This window comes from Pleurodeles waltl, chromosome 6 (genome assembly GCF_031143425.1).
Source record: "Pleurodeles waltl isolate 20211129_DDA chromosome 6, aPleWal1.hap1.20221129, whole genome shotgun sequence".
Taxonomy (NCBI): domain Eukaryota; kingdom Metazoa; phylum Chordata; class Amphibia; order Caudata; family Salamandridae; genus Pleurodeles; species Pleurodeles waltl.
The window spans coordinates 1,583,739,593-1,583,760,619 of NC_090445.1; the positions used below are offsets into that span (position 1 = coordinate 1,583,739,593).

At 44.1% G+C, this 21,027-nt stretch overlaps 1 protein-coding gene across 3 annotated transcripts in view; it reads left to right on the forward strand.

Moving 5' to 3' along the window:
- Positions 1 to 484: 484 nt before the first annotated feature.
- Positions 485 to 21,027, forward strand: part of RNF183 (ring finger protein 183) — an 80,487-nt gene continuing 59,944 nt past the window's right edge. For all 3 annotated transcript variants that reach the window (XM_069241362.1, XM_069241360.1, XM_069241363.1), the window contains exon 1: positions 485 to 808. The gene's annotated coding sequence lies outside the window, so the exon portion shown is untranslated. The remainder of the gene's footprint in view (positions 809 to 21,027) is intronic.

The following is a 21,027-nucleotide window of genomic DNA, read 5'->3' on the forward strand; positions in this document are numbered from 1 at the left end:
CCCTGTAGCAGGTGAAAATGCGTTAACAGAAATCACGAGACAACTGGAAGCCTTTTTAACTGGGGAACTGGAATATTAACCTCCGCTGGTAAAGATAGAAAGAAAATCAAACAACCTCACAAAATAGAGAAAGGACAGACAGCAAAACGCGTGATACAGTAGCTTTTCTTCGAGGCACAGGCGAGCCCTACTCCCACTCACACAGACAGTTTCTCATCTTGCCCGGGGACTTTTGTTTTCATATTTTTGCAGCGTTACGGCAGTCTATTGGCTGAAGTCCAACTTTCCTCCTCACGCTCAGGTGCCAGGTGCGTGCATGGTGCATCTACCTGTACACAACAGGATCAGCCAGGCAGGAGATGCCGCCTTTCTGTTACCATGGATACACCCAGCGGCACCTGCAGGTCTCCCGGAGGGCAAAGTACTGCAGAGGCACCTGTGTACAAAGCGGGCGGAAGGGGAGGGGCTCCAATTTCATCCGGATGGCGCGTTCGCAGCACGAGTGACAGCAGACATCTGTAACAAGGATGCGTCTCGGGCAAAGCCACACACGACTGCACTGTGCATGAGTGCAAAACGGACGTCACGGGCGCAGTACCTTCTAGGAAATGGGTGGCCTCGTATGGTCAGTTTTCGTAACTCTGCTCTTTCCTGAATGATATGTCTGCTTCTGATTTTCTCCTTCGCATTCCCATCTGTGGATTTTGCGCTCCCTGTCGGGCTGTTCTGGACACCTGGACACAGGCAGTGTGTTTACCCTGCTCGAAGAGACAGACCTGATCAAAAGAATTTGAGTAATGGGACGAAGGTGAGTACTGCCTGTGTTTTCAAGACATCAGGAGAGACGCTAAATCAGTTTAGTGAGTCTACTAACATAACTTTATTGACTTGATTTATTTCTTAGCTTTCAACAGAAAACTTTCACTGTAAAACCAAAAAATTAGAACTAAGTGTCTGTCTGAGGCACTCCCATTTAGTTCAAGGTTGGAAGAGTTTGAGCGCAACCAGGATTCTGGTCCCTTTGAGAAAGATGATGGGGGTCGACTGGGCTTAGAATCTTCTGTACGCTGCCAGTGAGTGCTTAAAATAGGAGGGTTTCAGGTCATTTCCTACTTAGTTTGATCGTTACAAATAAAGTAATGTCATTCTTCACTTTAGTTTCCGTGCCTCATGGGAGTTCTTTAGCTTAACCCTCTTCTGGTTGTATTAGTTTTCCCAGATCTATGTAGACTAAAAGGAACTTGTAAATTTAATATATAATTAGAGGGTTAAGCTAAAGAACTCCCATGAGGCACGGAAACTAAAGTGAAGAATAACATTACTATATATATATATATTCAATCATTCACATACTAAAAACATTCCGCAATTCTTGAAAAATGTCTAAACAAATCTGTAAACTTGTTGAACCAATTTATCTTTTATATACGTAATGTCTTCCTTGAAAAGGGGGGGTTTAAAAAAAAAGGAATGTCTTCCTTCCATTTGCTATGATTATAATGAGGTTCGTTTATGGTATTCTTCTTGTGGTCCCGAGAACATCTCTTTCAAATAATTCCTCCAAGTAATACAATCGCATTTTGGAAAAAAGATCATGTCAGATGCCCTAAGTAACACTGTTCTTGTCCTTTGGATGAACTGGAACTGATTCACAAAAGCATTTTTGAACATGTGACATAGTACTACACGAGTACTCATTTACGTAGTCTTGCGTGCCATCCTGAATCAGCCCCGAATCTTCCATCTCCCTATTAATAAAAGTGTAGAGAGCACAGTCCCTTCAATTTGCACTAATTGCATATGAATATTCCCATTTTATTTACTTTGTAGTTGTTTTGGGACCAATGCACTAACTAGGGCATGCAAAGGTGCGTAAACAGGTTCTTCAGGAGTACTACACCTCCTATGGCCGTTTACTCCATGCTCCAGCCTGGAGTCTAAACACCCATCAAATTGCCATTGATGAGCTTCTTCCTTGTCCTCACCGCCTTCATCTTTCCTCACCTACCTCGGTGATGGAGAGGACATTTCCTCAGATTAGATGTGCTGTAAGGATGCTTGCAGCAGGCGTCTCCAGCAGGTCGATGGTGAGCTACCTCTGGCTCGTCGACTACCCCTGAGTAGCTCGCAGAATCTAAACTGCCTTTCAGTCGACTTGAGTTATGCATTTGCCCTACTGTTAAAACACTATTTAAAATAAACGTATGCTTTTGGTTCTATGAGGCTGGGTAAGCTGACTGTGCAGGCTTGTTCAGCACAGCCTATAGTGAAGAACTACCCTGCATACCCTTCTTCATCTATAGCTGCAGCTAGAACTCCGCCTGCACTAAGGATGCAAACCCTCATGTGAAATACTTTCAGTTTATATGGATTGTTGTCTATGCACCTGCATGGACGTCAGTTCAGCAAAATGCCAGGGGTGGCGGAAGTGACATTACACGAGTTTGACCTTCACTTTCACTCACAGGCACACATAGACACACAGTAACACACTCTCACCTGCAAACACACAGCATATATTTTAAAACTTTGTTTTTTTACCTCAGATGCCGCCGAAGGTCTTATCCCATATAAATGTTCTCCGTTTTTTATTACACTTATACTAAATAATATAATACAATTCACTGTTAGTGTAATACAAGTATGGAGAGAAAACAAGTAGAGTGGCGCCCCAGCCGATGTCTATACGGACGAGCTGCAGCTGTGTTCCTGGCACTGGCCTTGCCCCCTCTGACGCCAGTGGTAGCAAAGGCAGTGTCAGGGGTCGCAAGGGGCATGCTCAGGGGTTCATGACGTCCATGTGCACCCGCACACAGTGCCGTGGATGAGTTTCTTTCTCTTCTTTTAGCTTCCTTTTCCTGCTAGCCCTCTACTTTTCTCCTTCCTCCTCTTTCTCAGCACACTTCATTTTGTCTTTTCCATCTCATCTCTTTTCTCTCGTGCTTCTTCCAGTTTCTCCTTTTATTCTCTCCTTTATTTTATGCCTATCTTTCTCTTCTTTCCCTTTTTTTCTCAATTGTCTCTCCTTTGTCTTCTCTCCTTTTTAATTCCTGCTACTTTTCTTCTTTCTTTTTTCTCTTCTTTTGTCCGCTCCCTTTTCCTCCTTACTTTCACCTTCCATTTTCTCCCTGCGTTTCCTTATCCTAAACCTTCTGTTTCTCCATCCCTTCACATGTTTTCTCCTTTTTTCACCTCCTTTTGTTGCATTTCTTTCTCCCCTCTTCTCTACTCCTTAATCATTCCCCCTTTATTCATTTTCTCATTTCTTGATCTCCTTCTTTCGTTATCTCATTTTATCTTCATTCTTGCGTTTTCGCCATTTCTTCTATTATTTCCTTCCCTCATTCATCTCATTTCCTTCTCTCTGATTTCTCATTTTAGTGTGCTTTTCTTTTCTTCTCTATTTTATTCATTTTCTCCCCTTCTTTTTATTTTCATTCTTTTTATTCCCATTCTTTCTGTTCCCTTTCATCTTTTCTACTCGGCTTCTCCTGTCATACATCTCACCTTAGTTTCTCATCTCTTTACCTTCTCTAATTTTTCTCCTGGTCTTTTTTTCCTTTTGCTTCTGTTTTCTTTCTTTTTTCCATTTCCCTCATTTCTTATCTGCTTCTTGCCTTCATATTTTCTATGCTCTTTTCTCCTTTTACACATATCCTTCCGTCCGCTTATTTTCCTTCTTTACCATCTGTTCTTTGATTCTTTTTCTCCTTTTGTCCTTCAATCCCTTTCTTTCTTTCCTCAGTAAGTTTTCCCATCCTTCCTGCCATCTTTCCATGCACTGACTTCTGTTACTTGATTGACGACATGTATACCCCAAACCCGGAGGTGGCTGCAGTTATGTTTACTTGCAGAGAGCTATGAAGACTGAAGCTACCACGAAAATATATTATTGCTGCTGTTCCTAGTTATTGGTAACTATTGTTTGGGACCTTTTGTATTAGCTCTACAGAGGAACAGAGACTGGCGCCCGAGATATAGGAGCATTGGAGCCTGGCTTGTCAGTATTGCATTTGAAAAATAAAGCAATCACGCAATGTGTTTAAGAAACCAAATCACAGTTCTTGTGATGGCTTTTTCCATTTGTCTGATATCGTGCATTCTATTGTCCATTGGTTGCATGTGACCTGGTCATCAGAACTAACAATTCTACGTGCAAGTGCTTAAGTCACCATTTATGTTCTATGGCACCTGCTATTTAACTTTGTCAATTCATTTTAGCGGTTTGATCACGTTACCACTATGTTGTCATTATACAGGGTCTCCATTTCTTTTCTTGCTCCTCACTGATCGTAACTTTTTATTGTGTAACACTGAGGTTCTTACAGTAAGAATCTTTAAGTTAAAAAAATAATTGGCCCGGTTTACAAACGTGTTTTTGCTGCTTCTTTAAATGTAGGTGTTCAAAAAGTTATTTGCAATTCTAAACTTCACATTCTGACTCACAGAATATGTACACCTGGAATTGCATAATTATAAGTATACTTAGTGGAAAACTGTTTGTTATCGGTCCCCAAAATGGCTGCCCTCACAGACCTGTGTAGATAATATCATTCCAAGGAAAGGAATTACACACTCTATCCTCATGTATACAAGAGTTATCCTAGGACAATTTTTCATTAACCAGATTATTTCATACCGCCTAACAACAATTTGAAATAAACTATAGTCTTAATGCCATTTTCAAGACTAAACTAGACTCGTTTCCGTGATCTAACCTTCCACCATTTTCGACTCTACTTTGAGTCTTGACATTTGTAGAAAAAAACAAAAGAATACTCTTTGCGCAGTGATCCATATGATACATCACGGAACACTCTTTGGGAAGTGTTGAAGGCTGTTACTCGGGAGGAAGTGCATGTTTATTTCCTCAGCCCTTTTGATGCCTACCTTCTCCAGGTGTCTGGCCTTGGAGGAACACCTCCAATAGCTAGAATGTAAGGAAGAAGAGAACCAATGCAACCCTTTACTTAGACACCTACAACAGGTCACAGGCCATTTAGTAGCTCTTGATACTAAAAATGAAGAATGTTGTTTCATTTATACTATTCAAAGTTGCTGTGTAATAAAGCCAACCGACTATAAAAACTGTAAAATATAAACTAGGAACTGTAGTGCCTTGCATGTTTTAGGACGGAATCTTTCTGGCTCTAAACGGAGTCTGTATCAGTCTGATGTAATTGCTAGAATAGAATGTAATGAAAGCTTGGTTTAGAATCTTGGGTTCACAGGTACATACAGGGGAATAAAGATGTGATTCACAGCTCCGTGTGTGGCATAGTTATTGGTGGTTACCGAGGCTGGTGAAGAGGCTACAGGTACTACATCAGGAAGGCCTAAGGCTTTGTGGGTAATTTGTTCACCTAAGAGATTCGGATGAAGACTGCTTTCAGAAACTTCCATAGTTCCCATATTTGCCACAGGGAGACTTTCGCAGCAGGATTAGGCCAGCTCCCTCAATATGGTCACACTTCCAAGATATTCATACAAACAATCTTGCCTGATGAAGTCCCCTGATTGTTTTCTACTTCATTTTATTAGAACTCTAGTGCTCCTCCCCGGGCTTTGCTATATAATCTGGGGTGTAAATCAGGCATCTGCAGTGCTAGGGTCCCCAACTCTTTAGGTCGCCCCCTTTGAATCCAAGACCAGTGATTATATGTGAGATGTGGGTGACTCAGGGGCCCTAATCACATTCTACAGCAGGGGTTGGGGGTCATTTTGTGTTAAACCACTGTGTGTAATTCCTTTCTTCTCCTGGGCAAGGTCACCCAAAACGTGTCCGAGTTCATTCACTTTGTTACCAAACCGGAAAGATACCCTTTGCTAGGCAGCAACTCTGAGACAGTCATTTCACTAAATTTGGATGCTAAAATATGTTTGACAATTCAGGCCCCCCAGATGGAGAGCCAGATTCTCGTCCTGATGAATTCAGTTCCAACAAATTTTATCAAGGCCCAAGGATCTTCAGACAACATCAGAAGAGCCATGAATGTGACTTCACCAATAGAGCTCTATCACTTCTCTCTTTGGATACAGAAAGAGTGTATGGCAATTGGTGCTATGTACATGGGGTCCCAATCCAATTAATAGGCATTTGCACACTAGTGTATAACTACAACTCCTATGTGAGTTAGCAAAAATGTGTCAACCAAGATTCCCCTGTCAAGAGAAACTCGTCAGAGCTCTTCCCGATCCTTAATTTTCCTTTGTCTTTTACTGTTTTGGCCAGGACTCTACATGAGAACCCCCAAATTCAAACCCAGCTATTAAGTCACAATGTTCACAAGAGAAACTGCCATTATATGCAGATGACAATTTTTATCTCATGAGTTGTCCAGACTCTACATTTCCACAGATTGTAGTTGGTGGTAGCATATTTGAAAATATAACTGGATTCAAAGTGAATCTTGGAAAGTCAGACGGTTGGAATACTCTTGAATTGAAGTGTCACCTACAAAGCTGTTCGGAACTCTGCAAAAGGCAAAATTAAATATCTTGAGGTGTTTCAGAGAAAGCCACATTCTTTAGGAAGCTTTGTTCAAAGACTTTTGTAGATGAGGGAAGCTTGAACTGAGAGAGTTAAATCTGTGAAGATCAGTTTCATTCCGAGGAACTTAAACTTGAAAAAGCCTCTTTCTACACTGCTTTTACCCTCTATTTTGAGGGAAAGAATAACAAGCATTGTCATCTTAATAAGAGAAGGTAAACGTCCTAAGGTCATTTGACAAGTACTCATGAGAGAGGGATTAGGAAATGGCTTAACAGTGATTAAACTTTCTAAGTATATTTAAATGCTCAGTTGAAGGCAATATTTGAATAGTCACCATGGAATAATAGTTGTTTTCATATTCCTATTTCCAGGCTGAAAAAGACACAAACCCCATCCCTCTTTGCTATTACATCTTTATTTTATTATTTATTGGGCCACCTTCTCCTTATACCCAGATTTTGGAGAAACATATCATCCCAATTACCAACAATTCATTGCATTCCTCACAAATGGATTTCGTTCTGTTAACATTTTTGATTTACTGTTAAAATTGATAACATTACTCGGAAATGTCCTACTTGGTGTGGAAGGATTTTCTAGGGAAAATTGAAAACGAAAATAGAAAACGAGTAGGGATCTGTCGAATGTCACTTTTAATTAAAACAGGACATCAATACAACTTTCTTAATTTTTCATATAAGGACATGTGAGACGTTAATGAGAGGGATTGGCTCTAACTACAAATCCACAGTTCCATAGTTTCTTACAACACTCTTGACATGCCTGTGTGTTTGTCTTTTTGTTAAGTGCGCTGCCCAATCTTGTTTTCAGTAACTTTGCTAAACAGTCTGTCTGCTTCTATAGTCCAGTTTCAGTCTGGGCTCGTAAATCAAGATAATGTACATAAAGCAAAATAGTGAAGGGGGTTGTTTTGGTTTAAGAGTTAAGCGTCTCAGTTATCTTTAAAAGAGTTTACAGGTCAGATAAAAAAATAAAGAGAACAACAAAGCAGTGGGTACACATCTCTCATTTAGTCCATTGCAAACTTCAATTTATCTTGACAGTGAGCGATATAAGTAAAGTTAAATATGCACTCTCCCTTTCCTAGTCAAAAAGCTGCTATTCGCAGCCCTATACTTAATTTCCCACCACACCTCATCATTAACACATTCCTTCCACACCTTCTCATCATTAACACATTCATTCCATGCCTTCTAATGCCTCTTGCATATCTTCCCTAAATATCTTGGAACAAGAAGATGAGCCTTACACCCAAATTTCCCACCTCCATCCTCTTACTGCTGATCCACAGCTGTTCCAGCCCACTTACCACTCTCATCCCTGTACCACTCCCTGACTTGTCACTGCAAATTTCATCAGCAACACACCTAGAAAAAAAGCTTTTATATATCAATTTGAATTGTTTAAAAAACAAACAGTACACACAACGACATTGTAATATAGCATCCCCTGTTTACATAGTTGCTTGCTTACTTACTTATACTTACTACCCTTCCTGGGGTATAGGCCATCAACCAGGACTCTCCAGCCATCTTTGTCCTGGGCTTTTTTTTCAGTCTCACACCAGGTATAACCCATCTTCTTGCAGTCAGTCTGGAGGCCCCATTGCCAGGTGTTTCTTGGCCTTCCTCTTTTTCATTTCCTTTGAGGGTTCCAAGTCAGGGTTTGGTGGTGTTTGATGTAGGCTTGCAGAGGGTGCGATCTATCCATCACCAGCATCTTTTAATGATTTCTTATTCAGCAGGGAGTTGGAAAGTCTGCTGCCCTAGGTCGTTGTTGCTGATGGTGTTTTGAATTTGTTATAATCTCAATTACGGTGTTGCAGTAAAAAAAAAAAAGAATTTGTGAAAAAATGGATATAATCATTTCAAAGGAAATAAATTTACTTCCAGTGACAAATAATGGTGTCATTGTGCTTTAGAATGATTTAATTTATCCTCCTTGTTCATCCAGCCTTGTTGTTTGTGCTGATGGTGTTTGGCCAGCAATTGTGGAGGACTTTCCTCAGACAGGTGCTGATGAAGGGCTGGACTTTGTTGTTGGTGGTCACTGCTTCTCCTTGTTACAGAAGAAATAATTTTAGATTGGTATTAAAAAGCCTGATCTTGGTTTGCAGCGTTAGGTCCTTGGAACTGCAGATCTTCTTTAGCTGAATGAAGACAGCCCTTGCTAAGCCGATTCTTGCCTTGCTAACCTGCTTGTCTTGGTTACTGCCAAGGTAGGTGAAGGTCTCAACCTCTTCCAATGCATCACCTGCCAGAGAGACTGCAGTTGTGCTGGCAATGTTAGCCTCCAGGATCTTGGTTTTTCCCCTGTGGATGTTGAGGCCAAGTTGTCCTGACGTGGCTACCACATTGTTGATCTTCTCTTGCATCTGCAGATGGGTATGGGAGAGTAGCGTCAGGTCATCTGCAGAGTCTAGGTCATCAAGCTGTGTCCAAGGTGTCCACTGAATCCCATTTCTTCTTGCCGTGGATGTCTTCCTGACACACACTATGGACAGCGGGAAGAGGAAAGGCGAGAGCAAACAATACTGGTGGACTCCGGTCCTCATTGGAAGGTTTCTGTGAGTTGTCCTCCATGGACTATCTTGTAGGTCATTCCCTCATAAGAGTTACTAATGATTCTTACAAGTAGTTATGGCACACCACGGTGGCAGAGGTGTTTCCAAAGGGTCTCTAAGTCCACACTGTTGAATGCCTTCTCATGGTTGATGAAGTTGACATAGAGCAGGAAGTTTCATTCCATTGACTCTTGTCATTTGATGCACAGCATTGTAATCTGGTCTGTGCAGGATATATCTTTGCGGAAACCACCTTGCTGGTCTTGCAGCTGAACTTCAACTTGTTCCTTCATTCTGTTCAGGATTACTCTACTGAAGAATTTACCTGGCGTTAATAGAAGAGATCACCCTCTGTAGTTTGCACAGTTACTCAGGTCACCTTTCTTGGGGCTCTTGATGAGATATCCCTCCTTCCAGTCTGATGGCACTTTTTCCTCCTCCCATATCCTTCCAAACATGGGGTAGAGCATATCGACTGATGTTTTAATGTCTGCCTTCATTGCTTCTGCAGGAATGTTGTCAGGTCCTCCTGCCTTGCCATTTCTGAGAAGTTTGACGGCTTGCCGCATTTCTTCCTTGGTTGGTCTGCTGCAGTAGGTTAGCAAGTCCTTGTCAGCTGGCTGTATGTCTGGTGGAGACCGTGGCATAGGCTGATTCAGTAGTTCTTCAAAGTGTTCCACTCATCTTCGATGTTGGCCTTCGTTACCCAACATTGTCTTCCCAGCTTAGTTTTTAACAGGTTTTTCTGGCTTCTTGTATCTGTCAGAGACTTTCCCTGTTATGTGGTATAGTTCTTTCAAGTTTCCATGACTTTCTGCTTCATGCGACTCTGTGACAGGACCATTGATGAGTCTTCTCTTATCTGCTCTTAAGCTTCTCTTTGCTTCCTTGTTGGTTTTGATGTATTCGCCTTGAGTTTTTGCTTTTTCTGCTCTTGTTTGGCTGGTGTTGACTGTAGCTTTCTTTTCCTTTCTCTCTTTGATTTCGTGGAGTGTCTCAGTGGAGATCCATCCTTTATGTTGATGTTTCTTGGGACCCAGTACTTCATGGCAGGATGATGTCAATGGTTCTTTGATTTTCTCCCACTGACATCTACTGGGTCTCTATTGTGCCCTAGTTATTGCAGGACTTGAAACTTGTTATTGAGAGTATTCACTCAGTTTCTGTGCATCTTTGAGGAGAGTAGTGTTACATTGCTGGTGTTGGTTTGTCTGTTCCATCCATACTTTCTTCAACTTAGGCTAGTCATGACAAGGTGGTGATCTGACACCACGTCCACTCCTCTCATCTCCTGCAGGGACCTCCAGAACTTCTTGGCAATGCAGACATGGATGATCTGATTCTCTGTTGAATGGTCTTGTGACACCCACGTTGCCTTGTGTATTCTTTTGTGTGGAAATACACTACTGTCTATCACCGGACTGTTCAGGGCACAGAAATGTGCAAGCCATTTACCATTCTTGTTCATGTCACCAAGGCCTTGGTTTGCAATGACTTCTTTGTACCCAGTGTTGTTGCTTCCAATCTTGGCATTGAGGTCACACATCAGTATGGTGATTTCTCTCTCAAGACATTTCTCCCGGATGGACAGGAGTCTGTTGTAAAACAGTTTTTCCTCTTCTTTTGCTGTAATTTGTAGGAACATAGCACTGGATAACATTCATGTTGATCCTCTTTTTCTGTGTGTAAAAGCTCGCTGTGATGATTCTGGGACTGTGGGCTTCCCATCCAGTTAGAGCTCTGTTTGCTGCTGGCCTCCGCATCAGTAGTACACCTTGAATATGTGGGACATTCTCTTCATTGTGTCCAGAATACAGCAGCATTCGTCCAGGAGCCAGTCTTTTCTGTCCAGACTGTATCCGTCTGGTCTTGCTGATGTCAAGCAGGGTAAGGTTGTATTTTTTCATCTCTACTGGTACTTGGGCTGTCTTGACTGTCTTGTACGTGGTCTTCACATACCACATCTCAATACTGATGGTCTTCGCCAAAAGCAGGTGGATCGACTTTGTGGCTGCCATAGGCCTCTGGCTTTCACCACAAGGCATCATAGCTCTCCATGAAGGAGATTTCTCTATCACCAAAGCCAGGGTGTCTTTTGGTTGACATTTCTATATGGGAAGTTTTTTAACATGGTGGGGTAGCTAGCCCAAAGCATAACCCTCCACCTTTCACAGCTGGGCGTGGGACAGGCCATGGCAGAGTTGTTTGAGGGAACTAGTTATTCAACAGCACTTGACCTCTAAAAATCAGTGACAGTAGATTTCCCTGATGTCCCTCTTTTTGTGGTCCTGTTCCAACGCTTTATGTTTTCCTTGTCCTCCCATACATCCACTCCCCCGGCTCTACCCTGTTATTCGAAGGCATAATATTTGCCTAGTGTCCCTCCACCAATATCGCAAGCATCTTTGACCATGCTGCCCGTACCCTCCACCTTTCCCTCTTCATTGCAAGTTCCTTTGGCATCACTACCATGCTCGCTCCTAGTCATCCCTCCACACAGCCTACCCGTTCACTCCTCCATTAGTAGCCTGAAGTATTGACTTTGTCAGTGCTTGTTTTCATACCAGTGGCAAATGCAAGCAACACTTTGCATATACGCGACTGTCTGGTAATTTTAGTAGCTAGCTCTTCAGTGTAAATACTGTGGCACCAAATGAAGAAGACGAGGGGATTGTATCTGTGTACCTATGTAAGTATGTGTATGATGGTTGCACAGATCAGCTGTTTTATGTCTCTGTGTGTTCATGTGCGTTCATGGATGTCAATTTGCATGTATCAATGCATGAGCATAATGTGATGAAACATTATTATAAACCTCCAATGTGTCTACTTGCAATCCTTGATGTACCAATGCCATTCCTGGCACAGAAGAAGAAAATGTTTCCTTGGACTGAGATAACAAATCTGTGGCATTTTATGACAATACATTGCCTTTATAGAGATGATATACCCAACACAAGATGTAAAAAAAAATTTTATATATAAAACATGCAACTAAACATTAAATACCACCTCTGGCATAGGTATGTATTATACTATAGGACGGTTGGATTCATGTAGCTTCATGTAGATTCATTTCATAGTCTTGACAAGGCACCAAACTACACTGGCAGACAGGTAGCACGCTACATCATAGGTGGGCCATGGCTGGAAGACTGTCTCATTGTGCCCTATGAGGGAAGTGTGTGGGTGTCATGCATAGTGACTAGCACAGCGCTCTGTTCCTTTTAATATGTTGCTGAGCTTGCATGTGGAGCAAATATGGGTGCCGGATAGAAAGCATATGTGCTGTCTTACTCTTGTGCCTGGACCGAAGGGTGTGGGACCTGAATGTTAAGTATGTGGTGAGCATTTTTGCGGCGTGCTCTTTTAACGTTGCTTCGAACCTATGGTTTAACTTACAAGTTGAGAAGAAGGAAGTGGAGTGCAGCATAGTTGCACATGTGATCACCTCTATTGTCTGTTCGTGTGAGAGTTGGATCCAATTCTTTGGCGATTATGGTCCTGAGAGGTGGAATTCCAAGCCCACCTTGCATGGAAAATTGTTGCAGGCTATTGGCTGGTGCGATTCTGCATCATCTGTTGCATATCTTTACCACCTTACTGAATTCCAAGTAATCTTGAATGTTTCTGGTCTTCGATGGGAGGAATAACATATTTTTGCTGCCTGTATGGAGACTGAGGTTCAACCATTGCATACCTGCACCTAAGAAGGGATGGCAAAGTAGAAAGCAGGACCCTGTTCTGTGTGGATCTTTATTATCTTACTTCATTCATGGTTAGACCCATGCCGTACATGGTCAGATGGTTAGTCATAGTGCCTTGAAGAAGTGGGGTGTGGCCATGAGCAGTCGCAAGCACATGGAGATGTGGTTTCAAGTTTTAACACAGGCGTAGGAGTGGTCTTGCTCCCACATTTGAGATTCTTTGCAATCTTGGCAGTGAGATGAGAAGGGTCCTTATGTAGGAACCATTTGCATAACCTAGATGAGACAGGTCAAATTCAAAGGAAGCCTGTTTCTGTGGGTACGAAGATGTGGAAAGAGGCATCATAAAGTCTGATGGGTGTCTCTTGTGACCAGATTTACTTGAACGATGAGTGATAGGCCCATGTTCACGATCAGTGCATAACTAGTTGTCCACCTGATCACTCTCAGATTTCTAACTTCTCTATTAATCCCCTGTGGCACACCTGGAGTCCGATAGGTATAGGTTGGCAGTTTTTCCATAAGAAAGACTCTAATTTTCAGTAAATGGAAGTCAGAAATCTGATTGAGGCTGCTCTTTCAGTCAAGCTAATGAGAACCAGGTGGGACTGCTGCATAGGTAAAGTACTTCTTATTGTTGAGTGATACAATGCTTGAGCTCTTGACAACTGAGGTGGCCTATGAAATTAGAAAGGCCTTGAGGATGATTCTGTGTAGAATAAGAAGTTCCTGCAGGTTCGTGCCCGGCATGGCTCTGACGGGAGACAGCTGTACAGTTTGTATGGACCATTTTTTCACAGTTTAATACAATTTTATCAAGATATCAGAGTATCAGCAAAGGATTAGCAAACAAAAAATACAGAATATTAAAAAAAAAATTGTAAGTGAGTGTTGTACACGAAAGAACACAAGCACGAAGCAAAAGAATGAAAACTTAAGCTATTAAAACAGCCATATATAATGCCATCCATAACACTGTAAGAAGTGAACATCTTATAAATACGGAGAATGACAAATAGCTGGCTCACTGGAGGAGGAGGCATTGAATAGGACGTGTATTTGAAAACGTGAAATATGTCTACTGGAATCGCATTCTGTGATCTAAAGCTGGTACTAGCTATAACGGGTCCCGTGCTTCCCATGCCACTGGATTCAAGCTAGCCTGGCTGATGAGGGGTGAAACCCCGAAACCGGTCCCAGGATGCTTGTTTCCAGTCCAGGGAAGACCTTGCCTAGCAGTTCGGGCTGGACTGTTCCCATGGGGAACAGGGTCAAGACTGATTTGCATATGGCTGGGTCCAAACTGGAATGGCATGGGCAGCAAAAAAACGATGGATTAAACCCAGATCTGTGACTGGGGGTGAATGTTTGACAATGTTCAGCATTCCGTCCATCACTTGTTGTTTTTGAACTAGCTATAACATGTACTGCGCAGGCTAGGAAGTCTGCTAAAGAGCCATGGTACAGGTGATGGGTATGATGTACGCTATATTAGGCTGAAAGAGGAGAGGTCAATTGGTCAGAGAACTACAGTTGAGGACCACAAGAGGAGCTCACTTAGGCCCATATTTATACTTTTTTAGCGCCGCATTTGCGTCATTTTTTTACGCAAAAGTGGCGCAAACTTACAAAATACTATTGTATTTTGTAAGTTTGCGACACTTTTGCAACAAAAGTATAAATATGGGCCTTAGTACTTCAGAAAAACAAAGCAGAAGGCAGAGCATCTTGTTGGAGATCGGGGAGAAAGCTGGAGCACACACAGCCCTGCCTTTGGGAGGCAGGAGGTTATGAATGTGCAGGGGACAAGGGCCCCACTCTGGTGTTTTCAAGTACCCTCACCATGACAACACTTGGGATCACGCTGACACCCCACCCTCTCTTTAGTCTTCAGACGTAAACACTGTTCATGTCGGCATCAATGGTCCTTCATCGTAGAGGCGACCCTAGATGCCCACCCACGTTAATCTGACAGAGGTTTTGGATGGAAACTAACATGACACATATGCTGAGTAAATGCAAGAAAAGTGAATAAGCATTAATGTCAGTTGCATGAATATGGCTACTATTCAACTTATTACTGAGCAGATGTTTTTGGAGATATCCTGCACTAGCACGTCAAAAAAAACTATAAAAACTGTTTAAAAAATACGAGGATGATCAAATAAGCCATGTGATTAGAAATGTATTCCACACTTTTAAGAATAGGTCTAGCTTGCTTTAAGAGTAGTAAAAAGTTTTCCTTATCGAAGTTGGGGGATGTCTGGGAAGGGGCACAAATGAAGTCCTTCTAAGAGCTCCAAGTAGAATTTGATTCACACAAATCCCAATTTAATCCTGTTTACAGCTGCGCCATGCTCTCATATACCACTAGGAGTTTCTCTCCGATACACCGGAATACAGCCCACTTCAGGCAAAAATGTTAATGGGTCCTCTAGGGAAGGGTAGGGGGATAGCTCGGATTTACGAATGGTTGGTTATTAACTCACCTTGTCTCGTGCTGGCCCTCGAGGCACACTGGGAGGGGTGGCTGGGCCCACCGGATGGTAGTGACTGCAGAGATGCCTGCATGACCCTGAATATCCTTGGCACTCCAGCAAGACTATCACTTACTCCCCTCAAATACCTCCATCTTACCTTTCTCAAGCCCTGGCGGCTGTGGCAGGTCCACAAACTCCCTAAACTCTGCTGCTTGAAGATAATGGGCATTTCTCCCGTATGGTCTGCGGCTGCCCTCTTTAAGCGGCGAATGGGAAGCAAATATCACCACTCTGTCTGGGGGTCCTCGGGAGAGCGATGGACCCTCTGTCGCAAATTGCACTCTTAGGTATCCTTGAAGATTGTGGCGTGGAGGGGGTTGACTGTGAGCTCACACTCTGGTTGGGATTGGGACTGTGATTGCGAGCAGACACTGCTAAGCAGGGGAACTCTGCAGGTCCTTCCTTACCTGAACGCGTTCTGGAATAACTGGCGCGCGAAGCACAAGGAGCCCATATATGTGGCAAGGGGATGTCCTCAGAAGCATGTGCAAAGATCGGGGGATGGGCTCGTTATGGGGTGGGATAAGGTGCACTGAAAACTATAATGTACATTAACAGTGGTTAACTGGAGCCGGTGGTTGCAGTTAGGGCACGTGGGAATCATTGTTGGACTCCAGCACTTATTTTCCTCAACCGACACAATTGGATGAAAAATAACCTGCAAGAGTGAGCTAAAGAGGGTGGGCGTGTCTAGTGGTCGTTTAAGGATGCCTGAGGTTAAAGCAGGACAGCACAACAGTGGTATATAGAACCCAGATTTTCAGCTGTGCTGGTAAGGAGCTTCTAACCAAACCTTTGGGCCCTGGCACTTAATTTACAAATTAAGCACTGGCAATGCTTAATTTTTAAATAAAAAAGTGCCGATGCCCAAAACTCTCTTTTGAAACACGCGGCTGCTGCAGTTAAATGTGCGAGCGCGGAATACTGAGACAGCCTAATCCTGACGCCATGGCGGTCCTCTTTTATGCAGTTACAGCCACTTTCTGCCCCTGCAGCTCATTCTTGCAGCTTCCTCTCGTTGTGACGCTTTCTCGTTTTTCTCTTCCTCCGTTTTATCCATACGTGTCTTTTGCTCGCAGTAAATGCTTGAGTCATAAAAATTAGTGCGGTACCTCACAAATAAGTGCCGGTGCCCCGCACCGGAAACCACCGGCTCAAATTAAGCATTGGTTTTCTGAGCTCAGCAGTGAATCAATACAACTCTTCCAGGTAAAAGACGGTGAGACCAAAATAATCCTTAGGATCAAGAGAAAAAGGCTGTACATTCATGAACGAAGGGTAGACATCCCAGTCTGGCCTGTGGGAATTCTGACAGTCCACAGCCAGGTGAGTGGCAATGCCCCTCTCTACTTGAACTGCGGGTAGTTAGGCGGCCCAGCTGCCAATCTGAAAATTACCCCTTAAATCCAAATTGAAGTATGTTATTTCTGATACGTAAACTGTTTACTGAATGGCCGTGCATACCATTGAGTCATAAACGTTCCCTTTTCCAATGTACGAACAAACCTAAAAGTGACTCCGTGAAAGAAACTAGCCTTGCCTCAGTTATATTTCTGACTCGCACTTGATAGCCTTGTCTGTGAGCATCTAGAGTTACAATCTTTCCTTGCGGCTGCTAGAAGGCCCGCCGAGTGAAAGCATATATAGCACATAGTAGGGACCCCCTCCAGATGTAAAGAGAGTAGTACATACTCGTCGGGCATTCACTCTAAAATACATACCCGGGCTAAAGCCAAAAGGAGCCACAGACCAGCTGCAGCCCCACTCCCACTCCCCTCTTTGTCAAGTGGCCGCCAACATTGAATAACTGTAACCCCCAGACGTGGTTAGTATTGTGTAGGAAAGTACCATCTTGCCTGGCATGTTACCCCCATTTTTCACTGTATATATGTTGTTTTAGTTGTATGTGTCCCTGGGACCCCGTCATCCAGGGACCCAGTGCTCATAAGTGTGCCTGAATGTGTTACCTGTGTAGTGACTAACTCTCTCACTGAGGCTCTGCTAATCAGAACCTCAGTGGTTATGCTCTCTCATTTCTTTCAAATTGTCACTAACAGGCTAGTGACCAATTTTACCAATTTACATTGGCTTACTGGAACACCCTTATAATTCCCTAGTATATGGTACTGAGGTACCCAGGGTATTGGGGTTCCAGGAGATCCCTATGGGCTGCAGCATTTCTTTTGCCACCCATAGGGAGCTCTGACAATTCTTACACAGGCCTGCCACTGCAGCCTGAGTGAAATAACGTCCACGTTATTTCACAGCCATTTTACACTGCACTTAAGTAACTTATAAGTCACCTATATGTCTAACCTTTACCTGGTAAAGGTTAGGTGCAAAGTTACTTAGAGTGAGGGCACCCTGGCACTAGCCAAGGTGCCCCCACATTGTTCAGGGCCAATTCCCCGGACTTTGTGAGTGCAGGGACACCATTACACGTGTGCACTACATATAGGTTACTACCTATATGTAGCTTCACAATGGTAACTCCGAATATGGCCATGTAACATGTCTATGATCATGGAATTGCCCCCTCTATACCATCCTGGCATAGTTGGCACAATCCCATGATCCCAGTGGTCTGTAGCACAGACCCTGGTACTGCCAAACTGCCTTTCCTGGGGTTTCACTGCAGCTGCTGCTGCTGCCAACACCTCAGACAGGCTTCTGCCCTCCTGGGGTCCAGCCAGGCCTGGCCCAGGATGGCAGAACAAAGGACTTCCTCTGAGAGAGGGTGTTACACACTCTCCCTTTGGAAAATGGTGTGAAGGCAGGGGAGGAGTAGCCTCCCCCAGCCTCTGGAAATGCTTTCATGGGCACATTTGGTGCCCATTTCTGCATAAGCCAGTCTACACCGGTTCAGGGACCCCTTAGCCCTGCTCTGGCGCGAAACTGGACAAAGGAAAGGGGAGTGACCACTCCCCTGACCTGCACCTCCCCTGGGAGGTGTCCAGAGCTCCTCCAGTGTGCTCCAGACCTCTGCCATCTTGGAAACAGAGGTGCTGCTGGCACACTGGACTGCTCTGAGTGGCCAGTGCCACCAGGTGACGTCAGAGACTCCTTCTGATAGGCTCCTTCAGGTGTTGCTAGCCTATCCTCTCTCCTAGGTAGCCAAACCCTCTTTTCTGGCTATTTAGGGTCTCTGTCTCTGGGGAAACTTTAGATAACGAATGCAAGAGCTCATCCGAGTTCCTCTGCATCTCTCTCTTCACCTTCTGCCAAGGAATCGACTGCTGACCGCGCTGGAAGCCTGCAAAACTGCAACATAGTAGCAAAGACGACTACTGCAACTCTGTAACGCTGATCCTGCCGCCTTCTCGACTGTTTTCCTGGTGGTGCATGCTGTGGGGGTAGTCTGCCTCCTCTCTGCACTAGAAGCTCCGAAGAAATCTCCTGTGGGTCGACGGAATCGTCCCCCTGCAACCGCAGGCACCAAAGAACTGCATCACCGGTACCTTGGGTCTCCTCTCAGCACGACGAGCGAGGTCCCTTGAATCCAGCAACTCTGTCCAAGTGACTCTCACAGTCCAGTGACTCTTCAGTCCAAGTTTGGTGGAGGTAAGTCCTTGCCTCCCCACGCCAGACTGCATTGCTGGGAACCGCGACTTTTGCAGCTACTCCGGCCTCCGTGCACTTCCGGCGGAAATCCTTTGTGCACAGTCCAGCCTGGGTCCACGGCACTCTAACCTGCATTGCACGACCTCCTAAGTTGTTCTCCGGCGACGTGGGACTCCTTTGTGCGACTTCAGGTGAGCCCCGTTTCACGCATCCTCGTAGTGCCTGTTTCTGGCACTTCTCCGGGTGCTACCTGCTGCTGAGAGGGCTCCTTGTCTTGCTCGACGTCCCCTCTGTCTCCTGACACAATTTGCGACATCCTGGTCCCTCCTGGGCCACAGCAGCGTCCAAAAACCCTTACCGCACGATTTGCAGCTAGCAAGGCTTGTTTGTTGGTGGTCTTTCGGCGGGAAAACACTTCTGCACGACTCTCCACTGCGTGAGGGATCCGTCCTCCAAAGGGGAAGTCTCTAGCCCTTGTCGTTCCTGCAGAAACCTAAGCTTCTTTTGTCCAGTAGAAGCTTCTTTGCACCCGCAGCTGGCATTTCCTGGGCATCTGCCCATCTCCGACTTGCTTGTGACTTTTGGACTTGGTCCCCTTGTTCCACAGGTACCCTCGACTGGAAATCCATGGTTGTTGCATTGCTGGTTTGTGTCTTTCCTGCAGAATTCCCCTATCACGACTTCTATGTCCTTTGGGGAACTTTAGTGCACTTTGCACTCACTTTTCAGGGCCTTGGGGTGGGCTATTTTTCTAACCCTCACTATTTTCTAATAGTCCCAGCGACCCTCTACAAGGTCACATAGGTTTGGGGTCCATGCGTGGTTCGCATTCCACTTTTGGAGTATATGGTTTGTGTTGCCCCTATCCCTATGTGTCCCCATTGCATCCTATTGTAACTATACATTGTTGGCACTGTTTTCTAAGACTATTACTGCATATTTTGGTATTGTGTATATATATCTTGTGTATATTTGCTATCCTCATACTGAGGGTACACTCTTAGATACTTTGGCATATTGTCATAAAAATAAAGTACCTTTATTTTTAGTATAACTGTGTATTGTGTTTTCTTATGATATTGTGCATATGACACTAAGTGGTACTGTAGGAGCTTCACTCGTCTCCTAGTTCAGCCTAAGCTGCTCTGCTAAGCTACCATTATCTATCAGCCTATGCTGCTAGACACCCTATACACTAATAAGGGATAACTGGGCCTGGTGCAAGGTGCAAGTACCCCTTGGTACTCACTACAAGCCAGTCCAGCCTCCTACATATTGTGTTTAAAGAAATGACAGCAAAACATTTTACGTGAGTTACAGGTTAGCAGTGAAAGGTTCCAAGCATCATCACTGACTGGAATTTGGTAATAAGGTTATGAGCATGCACTTTTCTTTGTAATTTACCACAAAAACTGGTTTCCTGGGCGGCTTAAGGCCTTAATCCAGCATCGCCCCACCACCCCTCCAAATAGTGCTTTAAAACTTTCCTTCATGTAAGATTTATTAGCTGTCTGGATTAATGGTGTTCGGATCCAGGATTCAAACTAACTTACCATTGATCTGTGAGTAATGGGTGTTAATAACCTTTGCAATCAACAGTGCACCTTGAAGGTTAGGTTATGCAGATTTGTAGAGTGCACTATCACCCGGGAGAGTATCCTGATGCTGAGCAAGTGTGAATCTAGCCAACCCTATGGCCTAGTGGGATTACTCACAAAGCGGAATTCAGGAAGTGTGGAGGAGGCTCTTATGTGTAGCAGCAGGTTGTGACACACTTTAGTGGCAACGTAGGAGAAGGCTTGACCACTGGATCTGGTTTTCGGTATGTGTGGGATGTGTGCAAGTAGGAATCTGGATGAGCAGAGGTGTCTGGAAGGTCTGTGAAAGCAGATGCGATTCTTGAGGTATGTTGGGTGTGTTACGTAGTTCCTTGAATCTGTGGGTGAGGAGTTTGAATTGTGCTCATTTGTGTATAGGGGGCCAGTGAAGCTCCTTCTGGTGTGGTGTGATGTGAATGCAGCTTGGGGGGTGTCGTGTGGCCTGGCCACCAAGTTCTGAATGGTCTGCAGCCTTCAGTGGTTTTTTTGTTAATACCCCCACTAAGGGATGTTCCCATAGTCCGGTTTGCTTGACAATGGCATG